Source organism: Mus musculus, chromosome 5 (assembly GCF_000001635.26).
Source record: "Mus musculus strain C57BL/6J chromosome 5, GRCm38.p6 C57BL/6J".
NCBI classification, from domain to species: domain Eukaryota; kingdom Metazoa; phylum Chordata; class Mammalia; order Rodentia; family Muridae; genus Mus; species Mus musculus.
The window spans coordinates 83970869-83993145 of NC_000071.6; positions in this window are offsets into that span (position 1 = coordinate 83970869).

The window sequence follows — 22277 nt, forward strand, 5'->3', positions numbered from 1 at the left end:
TGTGTGTATATGTATATATATGTGTGTATATATGTATGTGTGTGTATATATATATGTGTATATATATGTATATGTGTGTGTGTGTGTGTGTGTGTGTGTGTGTGTGTGATTGCTATTGTGTTCTTAACCTCATGACTTTAAACCTGCCAGTCAGCAAAACTCCAAAAAACAACTGGGGGTGATTAATTTTTAAAGGTCACTGACTCCATTTCATGCACCAGATAGACTTCTGAATTTTAGAATGTAGAAGGAAAGTAAATGCTTACTCCACCCACTTTCCAAATTGAATACCTATACCAGCCCTTCTGGTTTGACATCTCTTGGGACATTTCTCATATTACTACCAAAAGGCTAGAAACAAGCCTTTTAAAGGACTGAAGAAAACACCTTGTATAAGGCCAAGGGATATCACTCTGACTTTGACAAAACTATAATGCCTATTGTTATGGAGTAAGTTATAATATTTTCCAAATTATTTTATATGTTCAGTCTCATCTGTACCTAGTAGACTTTTTTTTTTCTCTCCTTTTTGGAGCTTCAGTTAAATTGATGGTCTCAAAAATGTGTTCTGAACAGTAAAGCTCAAATAAAGGATAATTGAATATATTCAATGGTAATAGCACATATTGATATGAAAAATTTAAGGCGGCCTATGAACGAATATGTGCATGGCCTTTATAAAACTGTCACACTTACTTTTATATTCAATATTAAATTTCACATTGTAAACTGTAAAGATTAAAGAAAAATTTCAATCTGTACCAACCATGTGAAACTGTCACAATGAGGAAATGAGTGACAAAAATGATGGAAAGCACATGATAATCTTAACAGAGCATATTGCCAGCAGGATGGCTCGACAGGTAATGGCATTTGCCATGAATCTTTGTCTACCCAAGTTCAAGCAGGCCAAGTGGACAGAGGAGGCCACAGATGGGAATGTTTATTCACATCCACAACTGGTACCAAACATACATACAAATACACAAGGTTAAGAATAAAGTTGCTCCCCAGAGAAGCAACCAGTATGTATACATACACCTATCCATATGAGGAGTATGTCCTTATATGCACATACTTCACATCCATATACAATTAGGATGATTGTGGTGGATTGGGAGGCTCAACTCTTCAGTGTGAGAAGAAAAACACATGTTTCTAGTATTCTCATAGTCAAAAAGCTGTCAAACTAGAGATGAAGACCTGTGCAGGGCACGCGCAATCTGGATGTATTCTACCTGTGAAGTCTATCCTATTTGGAGGTTAGCATGTGATATAATTACATATGTTCTACTTGTCCTATTTTTAAACCAGTACTCTATCTATGCATGACATGTTTTGTATATCTGTTTGTGCATTTATGTGTGTTGTCTATGTATATGATATGACTCTTTAGGGAACTGTAACTGTTTTGGGTTTTTTTTTCCTACTGTGTTCTTCCTTTCTCCACCTTTCTCCACAGTTTTTCTTCTATCCTTTATAACATCTAACACTAGATAAGAGAAAAAAATGATAGAGAGGAAAGGAAAGGAATGCATTAGGGGTCAACATTATTGTTAAACTACTTTCTGCTGACTAGGGTCCTTGAGCTCCTTGGGACAAGTTTGATCTTCACCATCAGGACATCAAATTTCTTCTTGTTGTTCGTTCTTTGGACATGATGAGTTAACAATTCATGATCTACAACAACCAACAACCAACCAATAACCCACTAACAACCAACTCATCCTACCACTCAGGGTGCTAGCATTTATTTCTATAACCTCTGAAAAGTTCCCAGAATTCCAAATGTCACACAATCACAGAAACTGCAGCTGGTAAAATCATGCCCTTGCCAGAGCATGAAGCAAATCATAGTCAGCTGCTGGGGAAAATCTGAAAAAAAACCCCATATTCCAGGCCTAGGGTTAAAATGAAAGCATAATCTTATCATATTTCTATGGTTTTTAAAGAACACATAATTCCAAAATTATCACTGTGCAGAAACTTCTGAGCTTTCTGTAACAATAAATGTAGTAATATATAGGAAAGCGTTTTTATAAAGTACAAAGTTCACAAGTAAGGTAGAATAGTAATAATTGTTATAAGATAATTGAAGTTATAATTATGTCTTATGTTCTTGTTAGATACTAAACATAAATGTGTTTTTAAAATGTTTTTCCTAATTAATATTGAGAGAAATGGAAAGGGAGAGAAAAAGCACCCACATGCTATGGCTCATGCATAGAGGTCAGAACACAGACAGCAGGAGCTAAGGTTGTAGTTATCTGTGAGCTGCCCAATGTGAGTGCTGGGAACCAAACTCAGATGCTCAGCTAGAGCAGCAAGCACTCTAAAATTTTTTTTATTAGAAATTTTCTTCATTTGCATTTCAAATGCTATCCTAAAAGTCCATTATACCCTCCCCCTAGCCCTGCTCCCCTGCTCACCCACTCGCACTTCTTGGCCCTGGCATTCCCCTGTACTAAGGCATATAAAGTTTGCAAGACCAATGGGCCTCTCTTTCCAATGATGGCCAACTAGGCCATCTTCTGATACATATGCAGCTAGGGACACGAGCTCTGGGGGGTACTGGTTAGTTCATATTGTTGTTCCACCTATAGGGTTGCAGATCCCTTTAGCTCCTTGGGTACTTTCTCTAGCTCCTCCATTGGGGGCCCTGGGCTCCATCCAATAGATGACTGTGAGCATCCGCTTCTGTAATTGCCAGGCACTGGCAGAGCCTCACACAAGAGAGCTATATCAGGGTCCTTTCAGCAAAATCAGCAGCAAGCACTTTTAACCAGTGATCCATCTCTTTAGCTCTATCTGAAGGCTCTTAACTACTTAATTTTTTTATTACTATGTGTTCCAAATTTTAGTAATTACACATGATGAGTTTATGACTGTGTGTATTATTATGATAAACAATATCAGATAAATATACATTTACATAAATATAACCAGGACCCTTAACAAATATTGTAGTGGGAAGGTTTGGTGGGGTGGGAGTGGTGGGGACATCCTCTTGGAGATAGGGTGGGGCAGTGTGAGATGTGGAACAGTCAGAGTATGGACCAGGAGAAAAGTAAAGTCTGGACAGTAAAAACAAAGATTAGATAATAATAATAATGATAATAATAATAATAAATAATAAAAAGATATATCTCTGATTTCAATACTTTTCCACATGAAAATGCTTTGTTGTCTCTGAATACACTGAAGTAATAAATTAACAGAGAAAGCATGATGGAGACAGACTAAAAATACTCTCTTTCCATGAAGCAATTTAAATAAGTTTTAACCAGGATGGAAGGAAAGAGGAGTATTCATTTGTCTTTGTGTCCCATATTATGTCATAAGCTATTCTTTGAACCTTGCCAGGTTGGGGTGTTTCTGATGACAGATATACAGGTCATTCCTTAGTGATGCAAATGAGAGTAAGAGACCATAATTGGGCATCATCACAGCCAACATCTTAGACACATAGAAGGAGGACATTTCACTCAAGAATATGAAGCTCTGTGTAAAGATTGTGTTCCCAGTAAATAAAGCCTCTCTGTCTTCTTTTCTCAACTATAGTGTCTGGAATCTAGACTCCAGAAGGTAAGTCACCCTGAGAAACAATTTCATCATTACAAAACTATGACAAAGGCCAGTGTTTAAAGTTTTTACTCCATTAGCCCTAGTAGAAGAGCAAGAAAAGGACTGATGAGGAAGATATTGTGTCATACTAATCACTAACCCCAGAGTACAGTTAAGTCTCTGAAGAAAGAAATTGAAGATCTTAGAAAATAGAAGGATCTCCCATGCTCATGGATTGGCAGGATTAATATAGTAAAAATGGCCATCTTTCAGAAAGCAATCTACAGATTTAATGCAATCTCCCTCAAAATTCCAACTAAATTCTTCATAGAGTTAGAAAAAGCAATTATCAAATTCATTTGGAATAACAAAAACCAAGAACAACTATAATTATTCTCAAAAATAAAAGAACTTCTGCAGGAATCACCATCTCTGACATCAAGATATATTACAGAGCAATAGTGTGGTATTGGTTCAGAGACAGGCAGGCAGATCAATGGAATACAACTGAAAACCCAAAAATAAACTCACACACCTGTGGTCACATGATCTTTGACAAAGGATCTAACACCATCCAGTGGAAAACAGACAGCATTTTCAACAAATGGTGCTGGTTCAACTGGAGGTCAGCATGAAGAATGCAAATCAATCCATTCTTATCTACTTGTACAAACCTCAAGTCCAAGTAGATCAAGGATCTCCTCATAAAACCAGATACACTGACGCTAATAGAGGGGAAAGTGGAGAAGAGCCTCAAACACATGGGCACAGGGGAAATTTTCCTGAAAAGAACACCAGTGGCTGATATTCTGAGATCAAGAATCAACAAACCAGTTAGAATGGCTGAGATCAAAAACTCAGGAGACAGCAGATGCTGGCAAGGATGTGGAGAAAGAGGAACACTCCACCATTGTGGCAGAAGCCTGTCAGTTCATCAGAACAACTAGACATATATATTACTTGAGGACCCAGCTACACCACTCCTGGGCATATACCCAAAAAGATTCTCCAACATATAACAAGGACACATGCTCCACTATGTTCATAGCAGCCTTATTTATAATAGCCAGAAGCTAGAAAGAACCAAGATGTCCTTCAACAGAGGAATGGATACAGAAAATATGGTACATATACACAATGGAGTACTAATCAGCTATTAAAAACAATGACTTCATGAAATTCTTAGGCAAATGGATGGAACTAGAAAATATCACCCTGAGTGAGGTAAACAAATCAGAAAAGAACACACATGTTATGCACTCAATGATAAGTAGATATTAGCCCAAAAGCTCAGAATACCCAATAAATAATTCACAGACCACATGAAGTGCAATATGAAGGAAGACCAAAGTATGGGTAAATTAATTAATTAATTAATTAATTAATAAAATAAAAAAGCAGAACAAAATACTTCCAGGAGCAAATATGGAGCAAAAGTGGGAGCAAAGACTGAAGGAAAGGACATCTAAAGACTGCCCCACCTGGGGATCCATCCCATACTCATTCACCTAACCCAGACCCTGTTATGATGCCAAGAAATGCATGCTGACAATAGCCTGATATAGCTGTCTCCTGAGGGGCTCTGTTAGAACCCTACAAATACATAGGCAGATGCTTGCATCCAACCATTGAACTGAGCATCAGGTCTCCAATGGAGTCCCCAAGGGAGGAGTTAGAGAATGGACTGAAGAGGATGGTCTTGTTTTGCATCAAAGAGAGGAGATGCCCTTGGTCCTGTGGAAGCTCAATGATCCAGTGCAGGGAAATTTGAGAGCCAGGAGGCAGGATTGGGTAGATGGGTGGGGAAGCACCCTAATTTAAGCAGGGGAGGGAGGAGAGTATAGGGGTTTTTCCTGGGGAAGGAACTGGGAAAGGGGATAACATTTGAAATATAAATAAAGAAAATATTCAATAACAAAAGAAAAATAAAAATGAAAGGATTATATATATATATAACCATAAACTTTGAGAAATAATAAGATATCAATATTTTAAAAATATGCCGAAGAGAGTACAAGTATTTTGCTTATAAAATTTATGCTGTTACATAATTTAACAATTTAATTACATTTCATGTAGTTCTTAAGTAGTCATGTTTTGGTTTCTAAATCATGATATATTTGTTGCTAAACTGCTTTTTGTTTCTCCTTCAGAACATAAGCACCAAAGCATAGATATTTGTTTCTGCCATATTCATGAACTCCAGAATACTTGGCACATAATGACATTTAGTGAATATTTGTTAAATGAGTATATATTATTTGACATAGCATTATTAATTTGTTTTATTTGTGCAGATATATCAGCATATGTATTTGTATGAGAAAATAAAATGTTTTATTTATTGGATACTTTATTTTTATCTTCACTAGCATGTCTCCTTTTTATTGGTCACTGGAAATTCTAATGAATAAGTAAGTCAGACTCATTGTTTTTAAACAGAATAATGAACTTGAGAAGGTACATTATGGATTCAAGAATTAAATTCTTCCCAAAATGTCAATCTTGGGCAAAGGTCACTGAGCAAAGGCTGTCTAGAAAACAATGTCCTGTATATGTCAGAGTTCATTTATATTAGGATGAGAGGGATATAGTCTTAATGATCTGAGTGAAGTCAATGGCCTGTAATTATTGCTGCTAAGAATATAGATATGACAAAATTAGTTAAAATACTAGAGATTTGGATCCCTATTGTGTCATATTTTTGTACTGTATTGTTCAGAAAATTGTTCAAAGCTGCTAGAGCCTATATTTTATTTTTAAAAAGTAGATAAAAATAATATTTTCATAGCAAGACATTAGGAGATTAAAATGGGCCAAAATTTGTGATCAGTGAGCTGCAGATGCTGGGAAATAGGAGAAGTCCCAGTGTGCACCTGAAGGAATAAGACACAGGTGGTATAATAATACAGGGTTTAGCTCAAGAGCCATCACATCGAGGACATAAGAAAGACTAACATTTTGGTTCACGTTCAAGAAGGGCAAGAGTGGTATTCTGCCATGATCACAAAAGGAGACTTTTCTCTTACCGACTACAGGGCTTTGGTTATATCAAGGTCTGAGTGGAGAGGTGTCAGTCACTTTAGAGAGGGTGGCACACTTTATTTATTTTACAAATTTAAATGATAATCTCATCAAAAGTCACCTTTGCTTGTACACAGAAATAATATTTAATTGAGTTTCTTGATGGCCATGACAGACTGAAGGTGATCCATAATATTATGCATCTCTTTCCTCTTTGTTTATCATGGAGGTGAATTTTAGTGAAACAATTCACTTGCAGATGGTTTCTCTATTTCAATACTACAGGGTTCTATGGCTAATAAGGATCCATATTTTGGGTTGAGAATATTATTAAAACGTGGGTGCATGTTTAAGAATAAACCTTAAAATGCTTTTCACAATGCACAATGCACCATCTCTGGAAATTAATTTTCTTTTTTTAGTTCTAAAACATATCAACACTATTTTTGTTCTTTATATAATTGTTAGTGTGTGCACATACACCTTTTGTGATGGGTACTGGGAGTAAAAGTTAACGCATCTAGGAAAATTTGAATCCCTTTCAGCTAAAGGCTATTATCAGCTTTCACTTCTTCAAAAAATCATATTAGTGTATAACTCCAGAGAAATTGAGTTCAGGGAATTGTTTCATCTCATAAACTCAGAGTTGATGCTTGTAGGCTCTTGGGAAGAAGTGGGTCAGATTGGTGAAATGTCATTTTTGTTGTTTGTCTTCTGCAGTGTATAAACTTGGAATGCATCAGAAGTTTAAAAGCCAAGAGCAATGTTGGCATGATCTTAAGGTCACCAGCACTTTAGCACATGCCAAAAACAAGATAGTGTATCTCCAAACACTTCAAGATTAGAGAAAAACAGTACCAAAAGTAGCATACCAGTTTCAGAAGTGAAAGAAATGAATTTATTTTAAGAACTTGATTGCGTCCATGTATGCCACACTTATCAGTCTTCTGAGATATTCTCAAAATGTGGAGCACCTGTTCAAATATCACACACAAGCCTTGTATTAACTACAAATTAACAACTCTTAACACCTGCTTTTGATGGGAACACTTTAGGTTCTACTGGATTTGGAGGATTTGGGATGATGTCAGTACCTGTATTCCCAAAGAAAAACAATTCCCCATTAATTATTTTATATACTTTGAGTTGATAATGATATTTTATTAGGTAGCACTATGAATCAGTTTCAAGTAAATTTTACATCTAATAATTTTACAAGTACTTTAAACTATGATTACAATTATGTGATAATTCTAATGTCTTCTAAAAGTCTGGGACTATTTTTTAAGGCATTGCAATATAGCTGTGGTATAGATTACATGACATATTACAAGACTTTAACTACATACTGGTCAAAATTAATACCAGCATAATATTTAAGGTTATTTGTCAGAACTCTGTGCATCTCAGCTTATATTTTCGTCATGACTTCATTTATACTGTGTTACATTTTCAAAGCCCAATGATCTGGTTAACACACTATTTGAGTCAGCATTTCCATTTCAGTTCAAATTAAGGTTAGTTATATATGTTGTATGATGATCATGGAGTTTATTCAGGAAATGTCCTTATAAAGATGGAGAATAGAAGCAGGACAACGACATTAGTCAGAAGCATTATAAACTATATATTCAACTATACTAGAGATATTCCATGCAGAGATCATTCCCATAGTTTGTGAAATTCTTTTTCTTTATTAATATTCTTATTCAGTCAGGAAGCTAACTGTAATTTTATTCAAAATGGAAGTATACTTCAAGAAATAGACATAGTTTTAATACTCATGAGATTAACATCAATGATTAAGTGATCTTGTATCTACAGCAACACAGGATTTTAGGGCCTGTTACTAGAGAGACATAAACAGTCTTGGAACAGAGCTGGAAATCCCAGGCCAGATTGCATTATACCTTTGAGTAACATATTATATAGAGTTTTGATGCGTTGAGTGGCTCATAATGATGTTATTAATTCATAGTCACTATATGTCTTATTGTATAGTACATACTCAAGACTTAAAATGGTAGTTTTTCTAATTACAAACAGGTCTACCATATTTTAAATGCCTATCAAAGAGGGCAGAGCAGAGCAAAAGATTATATATATATGTATATATATATATATATATATATATATATGTATGTATATATATATATATATTAGTTTTATTACTTTAAATATATTCAGATTATCAAATTATATATAATGATTAATTTTGGAGGCAAAATACAGTGTCAACTGAATATAGTATAATTACAGAGTATTCACATTACTTGTGGCTACTTCATTTCTGACCTTGAAAGATGTGAAAATTATATGATACTGAATAAGTAAAATAATTATAGTAATTGGTTTTTCTAATAATAGAAAATGAATGAAACATACAGACAAGTATGAGGATGGCTAAATTTCTAACTAAACCGTAGGATTAGAGTTTGGTGCAGGACCTTGTCTCCAAACATCTGATCCAGATCCTGGCAGAAGTGCAAGTCCCAGGCAGCTTTGTCATAGACTAAGTAGATTGGGCTCTACTGCAGAATGGGAATATGGGTATATTTTGGTATGCCCAGATAAATGTTAGGGATGTTGATGAATAAGAGCTACAAGTAAAATAACAATTTCAGTGTAATGTTGAGAATGTTGGTGAGAAAGGTGAAATGTCCACTCTTGCTTCAAACTTCCCAATCACTGTACAACGTGAAATGAATGATCTAACTTTTATAGCTTAGAAGAAAAATACATATTGTCACCTTTATTTTTTTAGGATGACTTACATTTAACCTACAAATTTACTTTAATTAAGGTGAGAGATAATTGAGGTGATCAGTTCATATATACTTAATGAACTGAATATTTGGTTGCAACAGAATAAACTACTGGAAAGAGAGGTAAATTAACTAGTGCTGAAACGTGACATTACTGTTTCAGAGTGGGATAACATAGGGCCAAGATAGCCAATATCTTTAATATAAAATTATGAAGGACAGGAAAGCATTATCTATTTGTTTGTTTGTTCTCAGAATAACTCCTGGAAATTTATCAAGAAGAAAGCATTGAGGTTGGCTTCCATAAACAATTTCCCAATCGAATTTAACCAGGTGATGGTCCTGTCATTTTTTCCTGTGACTTCATAGACATTCTAAGCTGGTCTGGAGAGTTATTGGAAACAAAGAGAATAACTCAATACCCTACATTTCTCATGCACACTATCTGTTCAATTCTGTAGATAGCTAATCATCTGGGTTTCTATAACCACTGCTCAGTAATTTCTAGCAGAGTCAAATATCCTTTAGCAGCTAAGCAAACAAGGAAGTTAGACTTGTGCTTTTAGGCAATTTTAAATAGAAGGCATTAAATATTACCATGCTAACTGAGTTAGACTGCCAGAAGACATCTTGTAGTTTGCTACCAATCTATATGCCCAAGCTAAGTACATTTTATTACTGATCTCTAACAATTACCAGATTTACTACCAGATGACTGTCCTTTTGAGGAACATTTTTTGTGAGCAGTGAGGAATCAGCTACTTGTTCCCACAGACATGGAGATAGAGAGGAAGTGATGATAAGATGTTGAAACACAACCACAGTAGATTATGCACCCTTTAAGTGACTACCTCAGAGTCTGCAGTTGGTTAAATGGTCATCACTACCAAAATGTGAACCCTTCAACATTCATCTTTCTTGATGGCCTAATATCTACGGCATCTTACTTAGAAAGGGGGCCTCTGTGGACATAATTTAGTTAAGAATCTTGAAATGTAATTATTCTTGTGTTTTCAGTTGTTTCCTAATTTAAATGAGTGTCCTTGGAAGGGTGAGGCAGATGAAGACATGGCAGACTGAAGAGAAGGTAATGTAACCTCAGAGACAGAGATTGGAGTGACTCAGCAGCAAACCAAGGAAAACCTGGGGCCACAAAAAAAGCAAAGGGTGGAAGATTTTGTGAAGCCTTTGATTCCCTATGAGAGCATTGCCCTTTTAGCATCTTTACTTTGAACCTCTGGCCTTAACTACTGTATATAATTTTTGAACTGTTTTGATAGCTCAAATTTATTTATGGTAGGGTATAGCTGGAAGAGCAGCCTGCCTCTAGTAGTCTCATACCATTGTAATTGATATTCATAGTCTTCAAACATGGGGTGTTTTCACTGCCCTTCATGTCCCTTCATGTGCAGGTGTTGTTGAACGGGTGCTGCATTGCATTGTAGGAATTTTAGTTCCGCTAAGGCTATACACAAGAGGAAAAAAACTTTGTTATTAATGCAAAAATCTCTATTTTAACATCTTTAAAAATTGTAGCCCAGTAGTAACTTTGCAAAGTCAGGAAAACTGAATAGAGTCATTCCCTTTAATGTCTTTATTGTTATATAATAACAAAAGAAAATAAACTTCAGTATAAACCTGTCCTATGTAATTAAAATTGTTACCAGGATAAAAGGTTACACATTGTGAAGACAATTCCTTTGATTTGGGCATTTTTTTCCATTTTTTATTAGGTATTTAGCTCATTTACATTTCCAATGCTATACCAAAAGTCCCCCATAGGCACCCACCCCCACTCCCCTACCCACCCACTCCCCCTTTTTGGCCCTGGCATTCCCCTGTACTGGGGCATATAAAGTTTGCGTGTCCAATGGGCCTCTCTTTCCAGTGATGGCCGACTAGGCCATCTTTTCATACATATGCAGCTAGAGTCAAGATCTCCGGGGTACTGGTTAGTTCATAATGTTGTTCCACCTATAGGGTTGCAGATCCCTTTAGCTCCTTGGGTGCTTTCTCTAGCTCCTCCATTGGGAGCCCTGTGATCCATCCATTAGCTGACTGTGAGCATCCACTTCTGTGTTTGCTAGGCCCCGGCATAGTCTCAAAAGAGACAGCTACATCTGGGTCCTTTCGATAAAATCTTGCTAGTGTATGCAATGGTGTCAGGGTTTGGAATGCTGATTATGGGGTGGATCCCTGGATATGGCAGTCTCTACATGGTCCATCCTTTCATCTCAGCTCCAAACTTTGTCTCTGTAACTCCTTCCATGGGTGTTTTGTTCCCAATTCTAAGGAGGGGCATAGTGTCCACACTTCAGTCTTCATTCTTCTTGAGTTTCATGTGTTTAACAAATTGTATCTGATATCTTGGGAATCCTAAGTTTGGGGCTAATATCCACTTATCAGTGAGTACATATTGTGTGAGTTCCTTTGTGAATGTGTTACCTCACTCAGGATGATGCCCTCCAGGTCCATCCATTTGGCTAGGAATTTCATAAATTCATTCTTTTTAATAGCTGAGTAGTACTCCATTGTGTAGATGTACCACATTTTCTGTATCCATTCCTCTGTTGAGGGGCATCTGGGTTCTTTCCAGCTTCTATAATAATAAATAAGGCTGCTATGAAGATAGTGGAGCATGTGTCCTTCTTGCCAGTGATTTGGGCATTTTTAAAAAATATTTTTCTTTGCTTTTCTATAATTCAAGATGTGTCTATAGTTTATAATTTTTATCTATATTATTTTAGTATAAGTAGTCCTAACAGCTGAATTGCCTTCACCTGTCTAATACATTTGCTGTATTAAAAAAAGAAACCCATTAGTGATTTGGTCTTTGAGCTCCAAGTTCTATAACTATCGGAATGAAACCATCCAGTGGAAAGAAGGCAGCATCTTCCACAAATAGTGCTGGCTCAACTGGCAGTTAGCATGTAGAAGAATGCAAATTGATCCATTCTTTTTTTTAATATTTTTTATTACATATTTTCCTCAATTACATTTCCAATGCTATCCCAAAAGTCCCCCCATACCCTCCCCCCCACTTCCCTACCCACCCATTCCCATTTTTTTTGGCCCTGGCTTTCCCCTGTACTGGGGCATATACAGTTTGCGTGTCCAATGGGCCTCTCTTTCCAGTGATGGCCGACTAGGCCATCTTTTCATACATATGCAGCTAGAATCAAGAGGTCCGGGGTACTGGTTAGTTCATAATGTTGTTCCACCTATAGGGTTGCAGATCCCTTTAGCTCCTTGGGTACTTTCTCTAGCTCCTCCATTGGGAGCCCTGTGATCCATCCAATAGCTGACTGTGAGCATCCACTTCTGTGTTTGCTAGGCCCTGGCATAGTCTCACAAGAGACAGCTACATCTGGGTCCTTTCGATAAAATCTTGCTAGTGTATGCAATGGTGTCAGCATTCTTATCTCCTTGTACTAAGCTCAGTTTCTCTTCTTCATAAAGTATCACACAGTTATAAGTATTTTGTTATGAGATCTTAACCAGTGTAAATCATAAATTGATACAGTTAAATAGCAGAAAAATAGAGCAAGGCACATGTTATGGTTTGGATATAAAACATGCACCAGAGACTCATACCTGTGATTGTAAGGCCCAGCTGTTTGGCAAGCTTGTGGCAACTTGAGAACACTGAACCTTATTGGAGAAGGTAAGTTGCTGAGGGCAAGCCTTGAGTTGATACTCTCTGGCACACTTCTGCTTCTCTCCTCCCTATGGTCACAATGTGACTAGCCATGCTACCTGCTCCTGCAGGCATGTCTTTTTAAACCATGAATCAAAATAAATTTTTCATTCCTTAAGTTGACTTGGTTAGGTCATTCCCCCACCCACCCACCGAACAGTGGCTAATTGGAAATTACATAGAGGAGCCAACAGAAGATACACTTTTGGGAATGCTAATCAGGAAAGTCTTCTAAGCCACTCCTATGGTTCTAGATATTGTGACAACAAACCTAACAGAGAAATTCATAATCCAGTCAGCTGCAGTTTTAAAAATTTGTAATTATGAGAATGTTAAAATAAACCATTTATGCTGATGAGTTTTTATACCAACTTTACTCAGGCTAGAAGGAATCGTTTGAGTAGAGAAAATGCCACCACAAGATTAAATTGTGAGCAAGCCTGAGAGTCGTTTTCTTCATTGCTGATTGATGTGGGAAGGCCCAGTCAATTGTCGTTTTCTTCAAGTTCCTGTCTGGAGTTCCTCTCTGACCTCAATAATAGACTGTAATATGGAATGATGAGTTTAAAATAAATAATTTCTTTCTCATGCTTCATTTAGTCATGGTGTTTAATCCCAGCAACAGAAATCCTAACTAAGGTCCTATTTTATATTATACTGACAAATTTGTTAGGTGAATCTTGTTTTAAAAAAAATAGTATAAAAAAAAAAGAAAGAAAGGAAGTTTGAGATCTGTGTAGATTTAATTTGAACCATACTCACACACATGAATGTTTCTGTGCATGTATACAGAGGTATTCCTTATAGAGAAGAAATTATATGTTGTAGTCATGATAACTATATGCTCACAAAAACATATTACATGGGAAGAAAACTGCAACTGAAATTTCTGCTTTTAGCTTTCTCAGCATAACTTTATATTCTGGCATATGCTCCATAAATCAGATAAAACATTATTTTCAGAATATACCTGGGACTAGTATTAATTTCTGTCTCTTACATAATAAATCATCAAAAGTTTTCTGACTTACAATAAACAAGGTGATTATAGTATATATATATAATTGTGGATGTCAGAGTCCCTATACAAGTACCCCATACTGAGATAAAAATTTGATATATCTCAATTTATTTCTTGAGAATTTCAACAATATTCCTGCCCTCAATCTTCCAGTTTATTAAGAAAATTCTCCCTGTGAATGTGCTGCAAGGTGTTAGATGAACTTTGTCCCTCATTTCCTAAGGATCTGTATAGTCTTTGTTTTTGCTTCTTTCACTTTGTCTTGCAAGTGACAGTGGCCCAAATCAGTTCCATGTCATATACTTTCCTTTATCTCCTTCTCTTCAGCCAGGTAGTAGACATTGTCTATTTTAAGAACATGCATGTGGTCCTTCTTAGAAGGCAGAACAAAATATCCATGGGAGGAGATACAGAGACAAAGTGTGGAGCAGAGACTGAGGGAAAGGCCATCCAGAGACTTCTCAACCTGGGGAATCCATCCCATATACATACAGTTATCAAACCCAGACACTCTTATGGATGCCAACAAGTACTTGTTGACAGGAACCTGATATAGCTGTCTCTTCTGAGGCTCCGCCAGTGCCTGACAGATACAGAGGTGGATGCTCTCAGCCAACCATTGGAATGAGCACAAAGTCCCCAATGGAGGAGCTAGAGAAAGGACCCAAGGAGCTGAAGGGCTCTGTAGCCCCAGAAGAGGAACAACAATATGAACCAACCAGTACCCCCAGTGTTTCGCCATGTCAGGAGACAGATCATAATAGTGGTGGGGTGACTGTGATGAGGGAGAAAGCCCATAGATGGGTTGATGCTTTTCTCTGACTTGCTCTCCTAGACTTTCTCTTAACTGCCTTTCATAATGCGTAATCTTCTTTTCTACCCCCTACTCTTGCTACTTTCATTTTTTTTTTTGATGAGGTTTTTGTAAACCAAATGACACTTTGACTTACTAAACATTTCTATTGCTGTGATGAAATGCCACAACCAAAGCAAATTAGAGAGGAAATGGTTTGCTCAGCTTATACTTCCACATCATTTTTCATCACTGAAGGAAGACAGGACAGGAACTCAAACAGGGCAGAAATCCTGAAGCAGAAGCCTATTCAAGGCTAGGGTCTAAAGCTGCTTACTGGCTTGCTCCTATATGGCTTGCTCAGCCTGCTTTCTTTCTTTCTTTCTTTCTTTCTTTCTTTCTTTCTTTCTTTCTTTCTTTCTTTCTTTCTTTCTTTCTTCTTTCTTTCTTTCTTTCTTTCTTTCTTTCTTCTTTCTTTCTTTCTTTCTTTCTTTCTTTCTTTCTTTCTTTCTTTTTTTATTATTATTAGGTATTTATTTCATTTACATTTCCAATGCTATCCCAAAAGTCCCCCACATGCTCCCCCACCCACCCACCCACTCCAACTTCTTGGTCCTGGCATTCCCCTGTACTGAGGCATATAAAGTTTGCAAGACCAATGGGTCTCTTTTTCCACTGATGGCCGACTAGGCCATCTTCTGATACATATGCAGGTTGAGACATGAGCTCCGGGGGGGGGGGGGGTACTGGTTAGTTCATATTGTTGTACCACCTATAGGGTTGCAGATCCCTTTAGCTCCTTGGTTACTTTCTCTAGCTCCTCCATTGGGGGCCCTGTGATCTACCCAATAGCTGACTGTGAGCATCCACTTCTGTGTTTGCTAGGCCCCGGCATAGTCTCATAAGAGACAGCTATATCTGGGTCCTTTCAGCAAAATCTTGGTAGTGTATGCAATGGTGTCAGCGTGTGGAAGCTGATTATGGGATGGATCCCCGGATATGGCAGTTTTTAGATAGTACATCCTTTCGTCTCAGCTCCAGACTTTGTCTCTGTAACTCCTTCCATGGGTGCCTGCTTTCTTAATAGAACCCAGGATTACCAGCTCAAGGATGGTCCTGCCCAAAAGGGACTGGGCCCTCCCCCATCAATCACCAATCTAAATGATGACCAATTTAAAACATGACTTCCACACAGCCCCAACTTAGAGTGACATTTGTCAATTGAGGTTCCCTTCTCTCAGCACATATTTAGTTCACATAAAACTATCCATCACACACATGCATTGGGGCCTCAAGAACAATAAAGCTATAAAATATGCTTCTTTATAGATAACTCATTTTCTAGAATTATGATACACTAACCTAAAATAGGCTATCATATTCTACATTTCAGAGACCTAACTACATTTGCATTTTCCTATTTATTCATTCATGTTTTGATAGCTAGTACATTCAGAAGTTCTAGAGATAAAGATACAAACAAGTATAAAAGAAAGCATGTTATTCTCCACATGACAGAACCACAAGAGTATTCCTTGAAAATGTACTATTTATCAACCATAAAAATGTGATGTTTACATAGGAATAATTATACTAATAAAGTACATTAAGTGCACCTTTACATTAAGAGCTATCTTATGAGATCTTTCACTAGTAAGATAAACATTAAATATACATCAATGTTAAAGACTTAAATGTTGTAAAAGAATGTAAGTTGTATGAATATAACTGTAAATTATAATGTCTCTTTAAGAAAAAATATTTCTAATTGGAGGCTCTGATTTACTTATGGTTAAATAAATCCTTTAGTTTTCAAAAATATTTTGTTCATATTAGTAGTAGTAACATTTATAATGTTTGAGAAAAGTTGACATAAGTTAGAAACAACCTTAACCATCATATTTTACTTGAATATATTATGCATAATCACCATTAAAATCTTACTCGAGTCATAAACTTTACCAGAACACTCAGCTCAACTTAAGAGTAAACATATTTATAAGTTTAATTTATTAGATTCACAAGTATTATTTAAATGCTTGAGAAGATTTATTGGAGTACTTAATAGGAAAACCAAATGCATTAAATATGCAAATGTAGTTTAAAACTTTAGTGAATTTATCTAAGTTTGTGTATTACAGCAAATATTAATCAAAGACACTTAAAGTGATTATAAAAATAAGCATGTTTGGTAAATAAAAGAGTAAAACTCACATGGTTTAAACAAACACTTAAGAAAATGTAGTTTTTGCTTAGTAATTTGAATTAATAGAAGAAAAGTTTAATTTTAAGTAAAAAGAAATACATAAGCATTGTATAATTTTTATCAATAGACTACATACATACACACATTACTAAAATTTTAATACAAACATTAAAATTTTAATAAACATTATATAGTTTATTACATATACTTATTTATTTTTGCTTATATGATTGTGTTTGTGTATAAGAGAGTTAGTACATATCCCACAGTGTATATATGGAGCTCTGATGATAACTTGTGGGAGTTAGTTCTCTTCTCCAACAAGTGAATTCTTAGGATAAATTTGGAGTTGATGATGTATGCCTTTACTCACTGAGTCATCTCACTGATTCTCAAATTTAATGTTGCATGTGGTTCCCAAAAAACATGTTCAAAGTAACCAATGAATAAATAATATGTTATATTATTATATTATATATTATATTTAGAGAAATAAGAGGGTATGATAATAGTAAATTATTTGGCAATGGATATAAAAGGTTGAGTATATCAAACCAGTAGTGGAGCATGCTTGAAGATATTAAGATAAGGACACTTGAAATGTTTGTTATACTATGCTTCTAGGTGCTTGGGTCTGGAAGTTGATTAATGTATTATTGTAGAAACTTGTATCTGGCAGAAAAGCAACTTTTATTCAGCAGATGTAACTGTTATCTTGGAGGCTTTTTGCCAAATAAGCTTACACATTCTAGTTCTTTCTGTACTGACTGCATGAACTGAATGGAATTGCATAAATCCAACTAAACTGCACTCACAGAATTGCTGTCCATTTCTCTCTCTACACTCTCTATTAAGTCACCTTTTACTCATGTTGTTCTTGTGAGAATTGGCCATAGCCTATCTCACTCATTCTGTCAAATCTTTCACTGATTCATCACTTTGTCTGCCCTTCAACTAGACATCACTTTCAAACATAGCTGCTTCATTCTTTAACTAACTTTACCTACATTCTTTGTAATTAAAGATGTGTACTAAGGTCATTTCTGTATTTCCATGCAGAGAGAATAAAGGCCTGTCTTTCTGGCCAGATCACATATACTTATGTCTTTGAGTGTAACTCCTTGCCAGAGTACCTATATCAATGGATTAAAATTCTTCTACAACTTCCCACTTTCTGTTAAAGCTAAGAATTGTACACTGCTTAACTATTACAACAGAAAAAATCATCAATCCCATATACTTAACAATCCAAATATTTTTAAGAAGACCAACTCAGCCAACATTGTGATGATACTCAGTAATTGCAGTCCAGATCAGCAAATGTCCCTAAGCAAATGTCAGTTTCAGCATCAAGGTTTGTCCTTCTCACAAACTATTCTCCTTCTTCAGCTGATTTATTAAGCTGCCTCATATAATGGAGATAAGCTTTCTATGTGTCCACATTGCTGTCTTCCTGTGTCTCTTACTTTCTTGAGTCCTTTCATATGGATGCTTCTCTTATTCAGATGATCATCAATCTAGATGGAACCCATAGTCTTTCATCACCTGTGGAAATATCTGAAAATGTCCTCTCTAATATAACACACTTCCTGACTCCCATTCTGATGTTAAAATGTCTTTAAATTATACAGGTTATTCTGATTCAGCAGTTTCCACACCCCTGCCCCTACATTCCAGAGTCTTTCAGTAGCTGTTGTTTCTGTCTCAGCATTCAAAAAAATTAAAGTTAATAAAGAATTATTCAGTCATTTCTCACAGTTCTTATTCCCCATTTTTGTTTATTAAGCATTTACTTTAAGGTATGATTATATATTTTTATAACTGCTTCACCTGTTGGATTATATGGTATACCTGCAATATATTTTATGTTATAATAAGCTAAAAACCATTTCATTTTACTGGAAACATATGCAGGGGCATTATCAGGCTTACTTTGTGATGGCATCCCCATAATTGTCATCTCTTCCAACAAATGTGCAACTACAGAATTAATCTTTTCTGAATTCAAAGCAGAAGCCTATTTGAAATCCTGAATCTATCCCTATAATATGATGTACACATTTTTGTTTCCCAAATTCTGCAAACATTTCCATCTGTCAAATATCATTTGTTTGGGTACCCTTAGGGTTACTTGAAGCAGGTAATAGAATTTGATTATGCAAAGAACAAGTAGAACACTTTTAAAAACAATATCTTTGGCTGTTTCCATGTAATGGAAAAGTTTTTCTTTAAACCTTTGCTGCTAACATGACACTTTTTTGTTTGTCTTTTATATAAAATTCTAAGGCTTCTATCATACTCCCTATCAATTATTGATCAATCTCTTCATTTCCTTAAAAGCAATATATCTTTTAGTCCTAATTTCCCCTCTATTCCTTCTTCCACTCTCCCTCTGTATCTTCCTTTCTCTCTTCTTTTTTTCCCATCTTTTCCCTTTTTCCTCACTAGGAGCAAATTACAACTGATGTTCTCATACTGTCTCCATACATAGGCAAGCTGTAGTTTTCTCATGTTTATATGAAGAGCAGTTTAAACTTACTGTTTCCTTAGGTATGGCTGGGTTTTGTTAATACACTTTTCATCTTTTCCATCGTATATCATTCAGATGTGATGTTGCAAATGTACTATAGTTGATTATGCAAAGCCAAATTTAAGTCAGAAATCTTCTGCTTCTGTGCATTAATTAGTACCTTACAGTTAATACACTGATACATATAATGTCTGTCCAAGGAGTCTTTGCTGTAAGTAACTAGGACAGTTCTTGGAAATATTTCTGTTGATTTTTAATTGTATGCAAGTCTCTGCACAAAGAGTGATGACACCATAATATTTTGAATATCTTCTATTATTCAGAACAAAGAAGCATTTTACTTTGTGATAATGCCATGCAGATAACTTTTATGTGTTCCCACAGAGAGTTGATCTTCAATTAAATGTCATGGATGCTCTTGACTGGGAATACTGAAGACTGCCAAGTTGCCCCCATGCCCCCACTCTCCAAACTGGCAGCTGGTTTTGCCATAAAAAACACAAAGAGCCCAGTCCCATAAACGTAAGAAAAAAAAAACCTTTATATGAGAGATTGCCCTCTATTTTCTTTCCAAATAATAGCATTTCTCAGCCTCTACTCCTTATAGCCTAGGCATAATTTATATGCAAATAGACTTATTATAAACCTCGATTCCCACTCAGATGAAGCTTACAGAAGACTTTAAATGTACTTTTGGCTTGATGACAGCAAACATTTAGGAAAGAAAGGCTGGAACGCAAAAAGCTTCCTTACAATCACTGAATTGGTTTTAAAGGCCTCTGCATGCATCAGACAGAAATAACAAGCAGGAGGGAGGAAGATGAGACTACACCGCACAGCATTAGGAATATCATACCAGTTGACTTCATCCCTAATCCTGACAACCTTGATAAGTAAATTAGGAGACCTTTACCCAAACTAGTGTTAATTTGTAACTTAGACCCCATGGGGAATTTTCACAGCTGTAAGGCTGTTAAAATGTAGAGATACCTGGTTTAAGAAAAGAGGAAACCAGAAAGATGTGAGACAAAGAAGTGATGGTTCTCTATTCACTTATATTTTGATATGCCTCTTAGGCACTGGTCTGTAGAATAAGACAATCTTATGTGCAGTGTGTCAAATCTTGATCATTTGACATGTAATGTGAGTCACGTGGCTGATTAGCCTCATCTTCTATTCTAAACTAGGAGTCTAATTATATCAAAAATGCCCATGCACATCAGATTACTTGCGCTTGATTGACAGGGACAGCACTTACTGTCAGGTTCCATTTAAACCTGGCCTCCCCATGCTCTGCAGCTCTCATGTCCCAAGCTGTATAAGTCCTTCATCCTGTCTCTTGGGATGGGATTTTTTTCTCTTTTTCAAAAATACTGGTTGAGTATGCTATTTCATGGTTTACTTATGTTTTTGAAAGCTAACAGTAATGGTCTTGCTCAGAAAAAGGTAATTGCTGACTTTAAAAAAATGATCTTTGATTATTATATAGGAATAGAATTTTGAGGTAGTAGCAAACACCGTATTTATTTCCAAGGAAGAGAGCAAAAACCATTAGCATATCAAGTTATTCCAGAAATCAATCTCCTGTAATCAATTCAAATGCTTGTAAAATTTGCAAAACATGTAAATATTTTAGGGATTGGAGAGAAAGCTCAGCAGCTAAGATTATCTTCTGATTTTCCAGAGGATCTGATTTTATTTCACAAAATCTCACAAGACAGCTGTTTCTGCGAGTAATTCCATTTCCAGGGGAATCTGGTCCTTTCCTCACCTCTGTGAGTCCAGGCACACACTTGGAATACACTTACAAAGATACCTACAAATATATTTAAGTCAGCAAAACAAATTTTTTTCAAACTTGAAAAATACACTTATTCATTAAATTTATTAAAGACAGGAGCCAATAACATGGATCATTGGAAAAGGTTGCTTTTACACATTGGTTTTATCCCAGACTCCATATTGGAGGAAGAAAAAAAAATCTATTTATGAGAGTTGTCCTCTGACTTCTCTAAGTGGGCTATGCTGAGCATGCACTCACACATAAACAAAGGCATAGAAATCCATTTTATTTTTAACAAAATTGTACTCAAGCAATGGAAGTACTTGTGTAAAACTTTTGAGTTTATTTCCTAAACAGATATAAATTCTGAACAAAAATAATTCTAACACAAAATACTAAAATTTAATTTATGACAAGTTGAACATTTGCAGTTTGCAATAATGGTGAAAAACGATTTCCTATTTTTTAGTTACTATGTTGTCAGGATTTTTCTCAGCACTTTAAATATAGAAACTAACTAATCCTCACAACTGTCACTTGAGATAGGCTCTTTATTGTCTGATGTAAATGATCAAATAATTCCTCAGAGATTTTTAACTAACTTTTCCAAAGTCATACATAAGTGTTGTAGAAAATATTTAATCATAATCTGGGACTTCTGCTCCGCCTTTGATCATTCAGTTCCTAGATAAATGGCATATATGACTTTTATTATTTACAATAAGCCTTTATTGGAACTAAGGCTGGGCAGGCAGATATCTACCCTATATGCTATTAAAATCTCCTATAGATAACCCTGAGTTATTACTTTGTATGTTTCATTTGGGCTGCTGTTATCTCCAATTAGCCAGCCCTTATGGCCACACTTTCTTGACTCCTAACCCACTGGGTCTT